A 9,635-nucleotide genomic window follows, 5' to 3' on the forward strand; every position below is an offset into this window, starting at 1 on the left:
GTGAAGTGGATTTCCTAGGAAATACCTTGGGGTGAGGGAACAGCACATTCTCCCCTCCAAGGTGAAGCTTTTGAAGATAAGGCCTGGGGAGAAGGATCCATTGTATGCTAATTACCTGCTACAGGGGTCTTTCGTCTGGAGTTTCCAGACCTGTATAAAGGGTAAACTGAACATGTTATTAGTGTGCTTGTTCTGAGCTGAGGCTGTGACCACAAAAAATTCCCTGTGTTAGGATTTGAAGGAGGACTTGGGGACATGTTAGGATTTAGGGGTGGAGGGACCCCGGTAAGCTTATTAGCATATGTGTGGGTTCTTTCACTGTTTGTATTGTTTCTCTGTATTGCTTAGGAATACAGTAGGGTTGCATAGAGAGACCCATGTGGCACTTGGAACTGTACCAATTACACTGTTGGCTGTCTCTGAAGAGAGAGGGGGCAGGTCTGTTTAGGAAGGAAATACAGGTACAGTGGCCCTGAACTGTGACAGTTGGCTCTGCAGTTTCTCTGGCAAAGTGGCATCATTATGCAAATATGCAATCTGCCAGCCAGTGTCAGTTCAGCAAGTCCCAGAATTATTCAGCAGAGGGCACCCCAGCCACTGTCTTGGAAGTTGATCCAGGCCAGTTGTCTCTAGCATGTAACTTGTGCAGTTTCATCACTCTGTTTATGGACTAGCCAGAATTCTCAAATTGATTTGAGAATTTCCTGCAGAAACTTGTAACTTTCTCCCCTACGTGCACAGCAGGCCTGTGTTTGAAGTTCCTGGTGTTAATTGGCTGCATGTGTGGTTTGGCTTGCTCTGGTACTTGGCTAGAATCTAGCTGCTGGATGAGGTAACAGTACAGTGCAGATCTCAAACCCTTATGCGAGGATGTAGTTTGAAAGCTGCTCTCAGTGAGTGCTCAGGCTTCACCATCCCTTGTAAAACTCTCATATTTGGGGAAAGGTCAGGCGGTTCAGCAGGCTTTGGAGCAGGTCTGAGCAAAGTCCCTCAGTTACATGGGGAAAAGGATTCTGTCCTAGAGGAAACTTGGAAACTGCAGGAGGAGGTGTGGTTAAGCCAGTGAGATGCCCCATGGTGTCTCATGCAATGAATATGCACAGCTTAACTTCCAGGTTATTTGGAACATGGTTGAATGGAGTAATACCCTAATCTCGGGTGCTAACCCCTCTTAAAATACATCCAGTATTGATCCTGAAACAGGAACCCTTAATATCTGTGTGTTTAATATGGAATGATGTGCTGCCCCCCCCTTGGGCCAATAGAAACAAAACTGGCAACATTGGCCTTCCTCTCTGATGCCGCAGTGTACGCAGCTGCCCCTGCTGTGTTGCTTTCCATTGAAACAGGGAGAATAGTCACATACTGTGCTTAAGAGAAACAGGCTTCACGCCAAGCTGAATGGGCAGCTCTGTTGCCTCCCAGCTCACAGCAGAATGAATGGCTGGAAAGGACCAAACCCATTTTGGATTACAGGGAACATGGCTAGAGTGGAGGGTCACACTCGATTTGGCACTGCCTGGCCTGATGGGCTGGATCAGTATGTGACAAACAGAGAAAGTTCATACTTCCGGGGGGGGGGGGGGGAGGGAGGAGGAGAGTCTCCCTGTAGGGGTGTCTCCATCAGGAAATGCCAGGACATGAGCTGCTGCTGTTTCCAGAGAGCTGAACCCCAGAGATGGCACCTCAGCCCATTCTCCCGCCAGTGTGCTTCTGCCCCCTAGCTTGGTGATACAAGCTGCCCTAGGGGGAAGTGCAGAGCAAGACTGTACCAGTGATTAGCTGCAGCCCAGTGCTCACAGGTGAGGCAGGACTATGGAGAATCACTATAGAGCATGTTCCTAGGAGGTGGGAGTACTGCTGTCCTGAGACAAGCAGATGGGGCTTGTATTCTACCCCTGCAGCAAGTACAGGGTTTCTCATGGGCTCCTATGCCTGCCAGGCACACTTGTTTGGCTCCCCGGTGGGCCGGCCTATATTCCACCCTGGTCCCGAGGCCTGCTGGGGATATCAGTTGGCAGCTCCTTCACGGGGCTGTGAGCACGGGCATGTACTTGGCGCGGTTCACCCCAATCCCGGACACATGCCCTTTTGCAGCGTGAGGGAAACCCTGGCACACGTCTACCTGGAGTATGCCAGACTGCAGCCCCTATTCCGGCTCCTCACAAATATTTTGTTAAGATTTTGGTTGCACTTTTCCCCTCACCTCCTTATCTATGCACTCCCTGTCCGTGGCCCCACTAAGTCACGGGATCTCCTGGTCAACCTCCTCCTGGCCCTGGCTAAAGTGGCCACCTATAAAACCAGGAGGAGGAGGTTGGCCGATGGAGTCTCCTGTGACTGTGGGGCCTATTTCCGATCCTCCATCCGTTCACGCCTCCGGGCAGAGTTCCTCTGGGCGGTGTCCACTGACTCCCTTGATGCCTTCAAGGAACAGTGGGTGCTGTCCAGGGTTCTCTGCTCCGTGTCCCCGTCTGGTTCCCTTCTTTTGACCCTTTGACCGCACTCCTGTCCCTGTTGTTCATTAGTTGTCCCCCGTAATTATTTGGTTTTCCAGGTCCTGTGGACCCCCCTCTTAGGCTGGGGGGGGATCCTTTAGCAGTGGACGGGCTTCGCTCACTTCCTGGATCCTAATAAGACACTTGTTTGACTCATTTTGCTATGTTAAAATCCCAGTGACCAGAGCTCCCTAGGCTGAGCAGGTCTGGGAAGAAAGGGAGTGAGTAATCAAGGCTAATTGGGTCTGGCTGGGCAGGTTGATTACTGTAATTACTCCAGCCCTGTTCCTGGCTCTGAAGGGACAGTGAAATCTAGTGAAGGTGTTCTCCCACGTTGGGGTGGACAGGCATCGGAGATGGCTGCAGATGAACTGGGAAAGAGGCAACAGCCCCTGTGCTCAGATCCTAGCGGTAGCTGAGCTGGGGCAAGGGTAGTTTCTGATGGAGGGCAGGCTGGAGCAGGTGAGAGAGCAGTCCCTGTGTGGACTTTGCTGCAGTCCCTTCGTGTCAAAGCAGCAGAACCCTGGATAACAGCACGAGGTTTGTATCCAGCAGGGAAAGTCCCGCACGTCACATGCCAAGGGCAGAGGAAAATACCAGCTTTAGCCAAGCGTCTCTTGGTAACACACACAATGGCACTGCAATCCCTCTGAGGGGATGGGGACTGAGCGCAGAGCTGGGTCACAAATTCTAATCCTAGCTGTGTCCCGGACTCGCAGTGACCATCAGTGATCGGGGACAGGGCAGCCCTGCCTCCTGCGGGCTTGGGAGTGGTATGGGGATTTCATCAAGCGCTTAATAGCATTTTAGAATCAGATGGCAAGAGCCAAGGTACAAGAATCTCCTTCACAGGCTCTGCTTCACCGCTCCGTATTCCATTCCTAGCCTTCAGCGCTACGACCGAGTCCTGCTTGCCCTTGGGGTGGCTGCAGAACCATTTTGCCAAGGCAGCTGAAAGAATCTGAGTCCGAAATCTCACAGGCTCAGAGTACTAGGAACAGCGGCCCCTATGGGATGGCTCAAGCTACTGCAGCAAAGACCTTCCCATTCCCCAAAGAACCTTGGATTAAAGCAATTGGGCTCATCTGCACCCATCCCCCTCCAGCTCCAGAGTAGGGAACAGGTAACCTAATAGCATATGCACCTAGGACAGTGATTAATGGTTGTCAGGACAACCTCTCTTGCCTCTTCTGCCCTGGCAGTGTGTACAAAGGCTGGAGCTGGCTGGGGACTGGTGAAAAAGGATCGGCTGAGCAGACATTTTTGGATCAGACAGTTGCTATGAGCAGAAAGCCAAAAATTGTTCCCAGTAGTCCCCGCTCTGCTGATGGTTACATTCAGCAGTGCATGTGGGAGGCGTCCCCAGGGGCTGCCCCTGATAATGGCACCTGGTCTCCAGTGAACGAAGATATTTAAACTTCTGGGTTTTATGAGAAATGCAGCCGTGCTCTGTTGTCCCTAAGCCTCTGACTGCCAGAAGTCGGGAGTGGGGGACAGAGGGTGGATCACTCCGTAATTGCCCTGTTCTGTTCATTCCCTCTGAAGCATCTGGCAGAGGCCACTGTTGGAACATAGGATACTGGGATAGATGGACCATTGGTCTGACCCACTGTGGCCGTTCTTATATTGTACAAGCCCTGGAGAGCTCCATGCACTGGGTGGGGAGGCAGGCAGATGGAAGTGGGGAGAGCCAGCTGGGGCCACCAGTTAGTCTCCTTGGATGAGAAGTCCCCAGCCCCACTCTAGAACGAGCCCTGGGAGAACTGCACCTGCTAAGCCCTTGGGGGTGCCTTTTAGCTCCTCTGCAATGTGTCCTCTGAGAGAACATGCGACCGGATGTGAGTGAGTCTGTGGGCCTGGCTGTGGGTCAGAGGGTGAGCTCTTCGGAGCAGGGCCTGATGTCTGGCTGTGTTGTCCGCACTAAATCCTAGAATCATGGTCGCGTAGGTGCCTCTTACTAGCCCTCTTTGCTCAGGACTGAGTGCCCAAGGAAGCTGAATCTGTCCCTAGAGCCCCCTGGCAGGTGTGGAGGACTCCCCAGTTCCGTGGGTGCTCTGACAGTGGATTCCCAAGTGCAAGGAATTTGAAGTGTCGCCATGAGGAGTCGTCTATGTGACTGGCCTGTCCATAACTGAGAGGTTGTAGCTGGGTGAGAAGATTGCTTGTTACAGGCCAAGCGAGGCTGTATTAACCTGTGTAGGTGCTGGAAATAGCCAGGGGCTGGCTATTTTCCAGGGCAGGTTACCTTGCCTTGGCACTGAGCATGGGGGGTTGGGAGCCAGCCTGCCTGCCCAGCCTAGTCTCTTTGCCCCATATGGAAAAGTGCAACATTTGGCACAGTGATGTTCTTTCGTAGCCCCCGTCTTGTTCCCTCTGACTCCGCGGAGGGGGGATGGAGTCGGAGGCAGGAGAAGTGGTGGTTTAATGAGATCTGTATTTAATAGATGGCAAACTGGCCGCTCCTCTTGCACCATGCTCTGTGCATGTGGCAGGGTGGATCCCGTAATGCCCGTTACTGTTGGCAGGGAAGTAAAGCTGTCTGTGCGGGGACCCGTGAAGTGTATGCGGAACCTTCCCTGCCTCCCTCGCTCTCCTGTTGACTGCTGGGGCCTTGGGGTGGAGGGAGACAGAGCTCACTTACTGGCTGTGCTACCTGTCTGAGAGACAGGGAATCGGCCCTGACCCTTCCCCACCTGCAGCCCCTCAGGAGTTTTGCTGTCACACAGGTTGGCTCGTGAGCTGTCCACGTTCAGAAACTTCCTTTCTCGCTGGTTAATGCAGCCCACAGCTGTGCCTGTCTCCCTCCACTGGACCCCGCAGCTCTCTGCATCCCTGGGAGCGGCAGGTAACGAACACCTCTCACTGGCTAATGGTTTGAGCCACTCTTCCTGGGCGGGGAGGTGGGGCTGCTTGCCAGCCACCAGAGTGAAGCACCTGTGCTGCGTGCACCTCGGGCAGTAATTGTTGCCGAGCACAGGCACCCCGCTCCGGCTCCCTGCAGGGCGATCACGGCTGCGGAGAGCAGACAGGCAGGGTGAGTTGATGCAATGTGCTGTCCTTCCCCTGCCCTGCCTTGCGGGGAAGCCCCCTTTTTCAGGTGGTTTGACCTGACCCTTACTCTTTGTAATCTCTCCTGGAGCTGGGTGTGGCTGTGAGGAAGGAGACTTCCAGCACCTCTGTGTGTTATTCAGGGGCGGCTGGTCTTTTGGTAAGAGCCTATGGGGAAGCAGGGACCAAAGCTGTCAAAACCCCACCAGGCTTCCTCACTGGAGCTCGCTGTGCAGCCCCAGAGTGCCAGAGATCCTCTGGGTGCGTTGCCGTATATCAGGAAGATGGCCCCAGGACTTTGACTGACTCTGCTCCTAACAGAGCTCGGCTCAGCATGAGCCCAGAGCTGATTTCTAGCTTGCTCCCTTCCTTCAGAAAGGTTAATCTGATCGCTCCCTGCTCTCCTCCTGAAGTGAGCTCCAGCCTCCACCCTGGAATGGCCCAGATCTGCTGCCCTGGTCCAGATGCAAGAGCTGCTGGATTCTGCCTTGTTTCAAAGGCTGAGGATGGTGTAGGAAGGGGGACCTCACCCGGTATTGGCTTCCATCTCATTCATACTGGACAAGTGGCTGCAGTCTGGGCTAGCTGGAGTGGATGTTTCTGACTACCCTGAGGCAGTTCTGCCAACCCTAACTGCTCAAAAAGGATGAGCCAGGCCTTCACAATCAAGAGCTTTTAAAAAAAAATTGGGTTCTTTTTATTTTTGTCTGGTCTTTGAGCCTGTAGGAGTCGTAGCTTCAGCTTCTTTCTCAGGCAGGAGGGCTAGACATTTACTGTAAATGAAAGCTGAGATCCTCATGTAATCACTGGACTCCAGGAGCTGGGGGTTTATGAGAAATGCCAAATACAGCCAGACTCCTGATAAAACTGTAACCAGTGGCAACAGGCTTGCCTGGTTCCCTAGAAGCTGGGGGTGACCCCTTCCTGCTATGAGTGGGGGCAGGGTGGAAACAACCAGCAAGACTTGTAATAAATAAATAAATAATTTTCAGTAGAAAATCTCGTGCTAGGCTCCCTGCAATCAGCGTAGGGAAACCATCCCCTTCCCATAGAACCAGCTGTGGCTCCAAGGTGTGCTCCAAGGAGTGAGCTGGCAGTAGGAGGGTGATGGTTTTGTTCCACACACACACCTGGTGGGAAGGAGTTAGGCATCTGGATATGTTCTAAGGTGATCCCTGAAGGGCTGCTTGATGGGGCCCCTTGGGTGCCACCTCCCCAGAATGCACTGAGTGACGGTGCTGGGAATCTGCTTCAGCACCTCCAGATAATAAACCAGTTCTGCCCACAAGAGCTGCCGTCCTACATCAGACCAATGGGCCTGTGTAGCCTCACTGATCCAGTGCACCGGGCCCCGTATCCCTGCCTCGCTGGATCTGACCGATGGTCGCTCGATTTGGTATCTGGCCATGTCACGGTGGATTGGGCCAGCTGGGCTGGCTTTGTCGCTCCAGCACCGCTGCAGTGATTATAACGAGACTCCTGTCCAATGAGCAGAGGGAGTAGAAATGTGTCTGCACGTGTTCCTTGGGTGGCTTTTGGGAACCCAGCCTGTTACAACCTTTATCTGGGCATCATTGCACAGAGGCCAGAGGTGCTTTTGTGTGTAAACTGGTCGTTCCATGCCAGGCCCACGTGTCTGGCCAGTGTTGCTCTCTCAGCAGCAACGATTCCTGCACTGGGTTGCCTCTCTGAGCAGCCTGCAGCCGGAGCTGCCCATGCAGAGGTGGCACCCTTAAAATCATTGGCCTGGAAATGCTTGGCTTGGACACGCCAGGGCAGTGGGAGACAGCTTCTCTTTGTGCCCGTCGCTGAGAAGGGGAATGCAGAAGGGATGTTACCGTTTACCATGGTGTCAGTCCAATGTACTCCCCTTTCGGCAGCACAGTACAGCTCTTTACAATCCAAAGTGTTTCCCTCCCTTCAGTGGAGCCTCTTTTCGCTGTGAATGTTCCAGAACTACCAGGCCCAATGCCCTGCTCTTTGCTAAACCCCAAGGGGCCATGAAGGGTGTGTTTGGAAATGCCCATTTTTCTTGCTAGTATTGTCCATTGTCCATTCAAGGTGAAAATCCCCGTGTGCAGGGGACTGGCAAAAGGCCTATGTGCCCCTGACATCCCACCTGAGCCCTCTGCATGGGGCAAGTGGGAATATCAGTCAGTGAGCTGGAGCTAAAGCCAGCCTGTCATGGTCTGCCTGTACCTGGTTCCCTTAGCCTCTGGGCTAGTGCTGTCACCTAATGAATTCTGCACCGTTATCTCCAGGAGGGGCTCTCAGTGGGGCAACAAAACGGGAAGGGCCAGAATGGGACTCAGCAGGTTTAACTGAACTAATGTCCTGCGAGCTGGGCATAAGGCCGTCTTTCGGATGAGAAGTAAACTGGGGCCATGGCCCCTTGTGGCCAGCATAGAGCCTCTGGTTTGGTTTGGTAGCTGATATTTTACCGATGTCCTAAAACTGGGGCCCAAGGGTCAGTTACGGGAGCTTTAAATCAGGTTTGCAGACTAGTGAAAGATGAAGCTGTTGTGTCAGAGATGAGGTCTCGTATGTGTGCTCAGTGGTTGTTACCTTCGCTCCGGTCTGCTTTGCGTGGCACAAGACCTCCCATCAGCCCATCCACCAGGAAAGCGGCCTTGGCAGTTGGAGAAAGGTGAAAAGTAAAGTAAGCTATTCAGGAGAGAGGGGGAGAATTATGCTGCTGATTCTGTTGGTCCATAGGGTTGAAGGGAACCCAGATGCAAGCCCAGTGTGTTCCATAACTCAACTGATGCTGTAACAAATGGCAAGATCTGCCCTCTCCTGTCTTCAAGCTCACTGGAACTTTTCCTGGGAGTTGGGGCATGTAAATCCCAGTGTCCTAGCAAACTGCAGACCGGATACTTACTTGCTGTTCATGTAACTCCCCTCTTCTGCAGTTTCACGTAGATGAGGGAGGCACTTGTCTTCCCTTGCTGCCCTGGACTCTTGTGTTGCTATTTGCTGTGAAATGTATCTCAGAGCTGGTTGCACTTTAAAGATGGGTGAAGTGACTCCTCTAGGGAGAGCTCTTAGCAACTCTGGGTTTTTTCAAGTACTCACTCTAGAAGGATTCATCTCTGCCCAAAGAGAAGTGTGATGGGGCGACTGTTCCCTAATGCAGGGTTCAGAGGGTTGAGTCTGCGTGCGGAGTGCAGGATCAGAGTTGACATTTCACCAGCCCCTTCCTTTCCTGTATGGGAGCCATTAACACTGTAGTTATAGGCTCACTCATTCCTGGCAGAGAGGCCCCTCTTTCCCAGCTGTTCACGTCTTTATTTTGAATAGAAGAAGCTAATTGCTGCCCGATGCCTATCAGCACAGTAACCCATAGGCGTTGCCTACCGGGTCTGTTTGCAGCTTTACGAATTACCTATGAGACTCAAGCAAACACAATGTCGCTATATCAACCAAGCTGCACGGGGGCTCCCATGTGTGTTTACTTTGTTCTGAGCCCCTGGACGACGGTGCTGGCTGGTTGCTATGGCAGCCTTGATGAGTTTGGGGAGCCTTACGGGAAACAAAATGATGGTTGTGCCAGATTTGAGGTTAGACTCCAGATCTGAGCCTGCATCCTTTCCAGTGCTGCGTCTGCTAGGCCCTAATATTGCTCAGCTGAACAATCTCTGTCATCACCACATTCCTAAATCGCCAACATGATACCCGATCCCCCCGGATTTGCACAATACACTGTGCAGCTCCCCTAGCTGCAGTGTGACAGAGGACAAGAATCTGCACTGAGAGACCCCAGGGTTTATCTAGTCCCAACTCCTGCTCTTCCTTCCATGTAGCCCAGCCTCTGAGGTTAAAAGCAGAGCGTGGCTCTGTTGCTGGACGACAGTGTCCAGGAATGCCCACCCAGTGGTGTTAGTAGGGGGGAAAGGGGCTAGGTCATTAGCCCAGAGATGGAGGAGCCCCCCTGGCCACACAAGAAGAGAATGCAGCATGGGCCACCTGAGTGCAAGCTCCTGGCAGGGAGCCCCCCACCTCTGCGGCTGCGGGAAGTGGGGAGGAGGTGGTGGCCGCGAGTGAGGGAACCGCCTTGCCGGCCCCAGGCAGGTCTGTCCCGCTGGCCTG

The sequence above is a fragment of the Lepidochelys olivacea genome (assembly GCF_965140295.1).
Source record: "Lepidochelys olivacea isolate rLepOli2 genome assembly, chromosome: 19".
In the NCBI taxonomy this organism is placed as follows: Eukaryota; Metazoa; Chordata; order Testudines; family Cheloniidae; genus Lepidochelys; species Lepidochelys olivacea.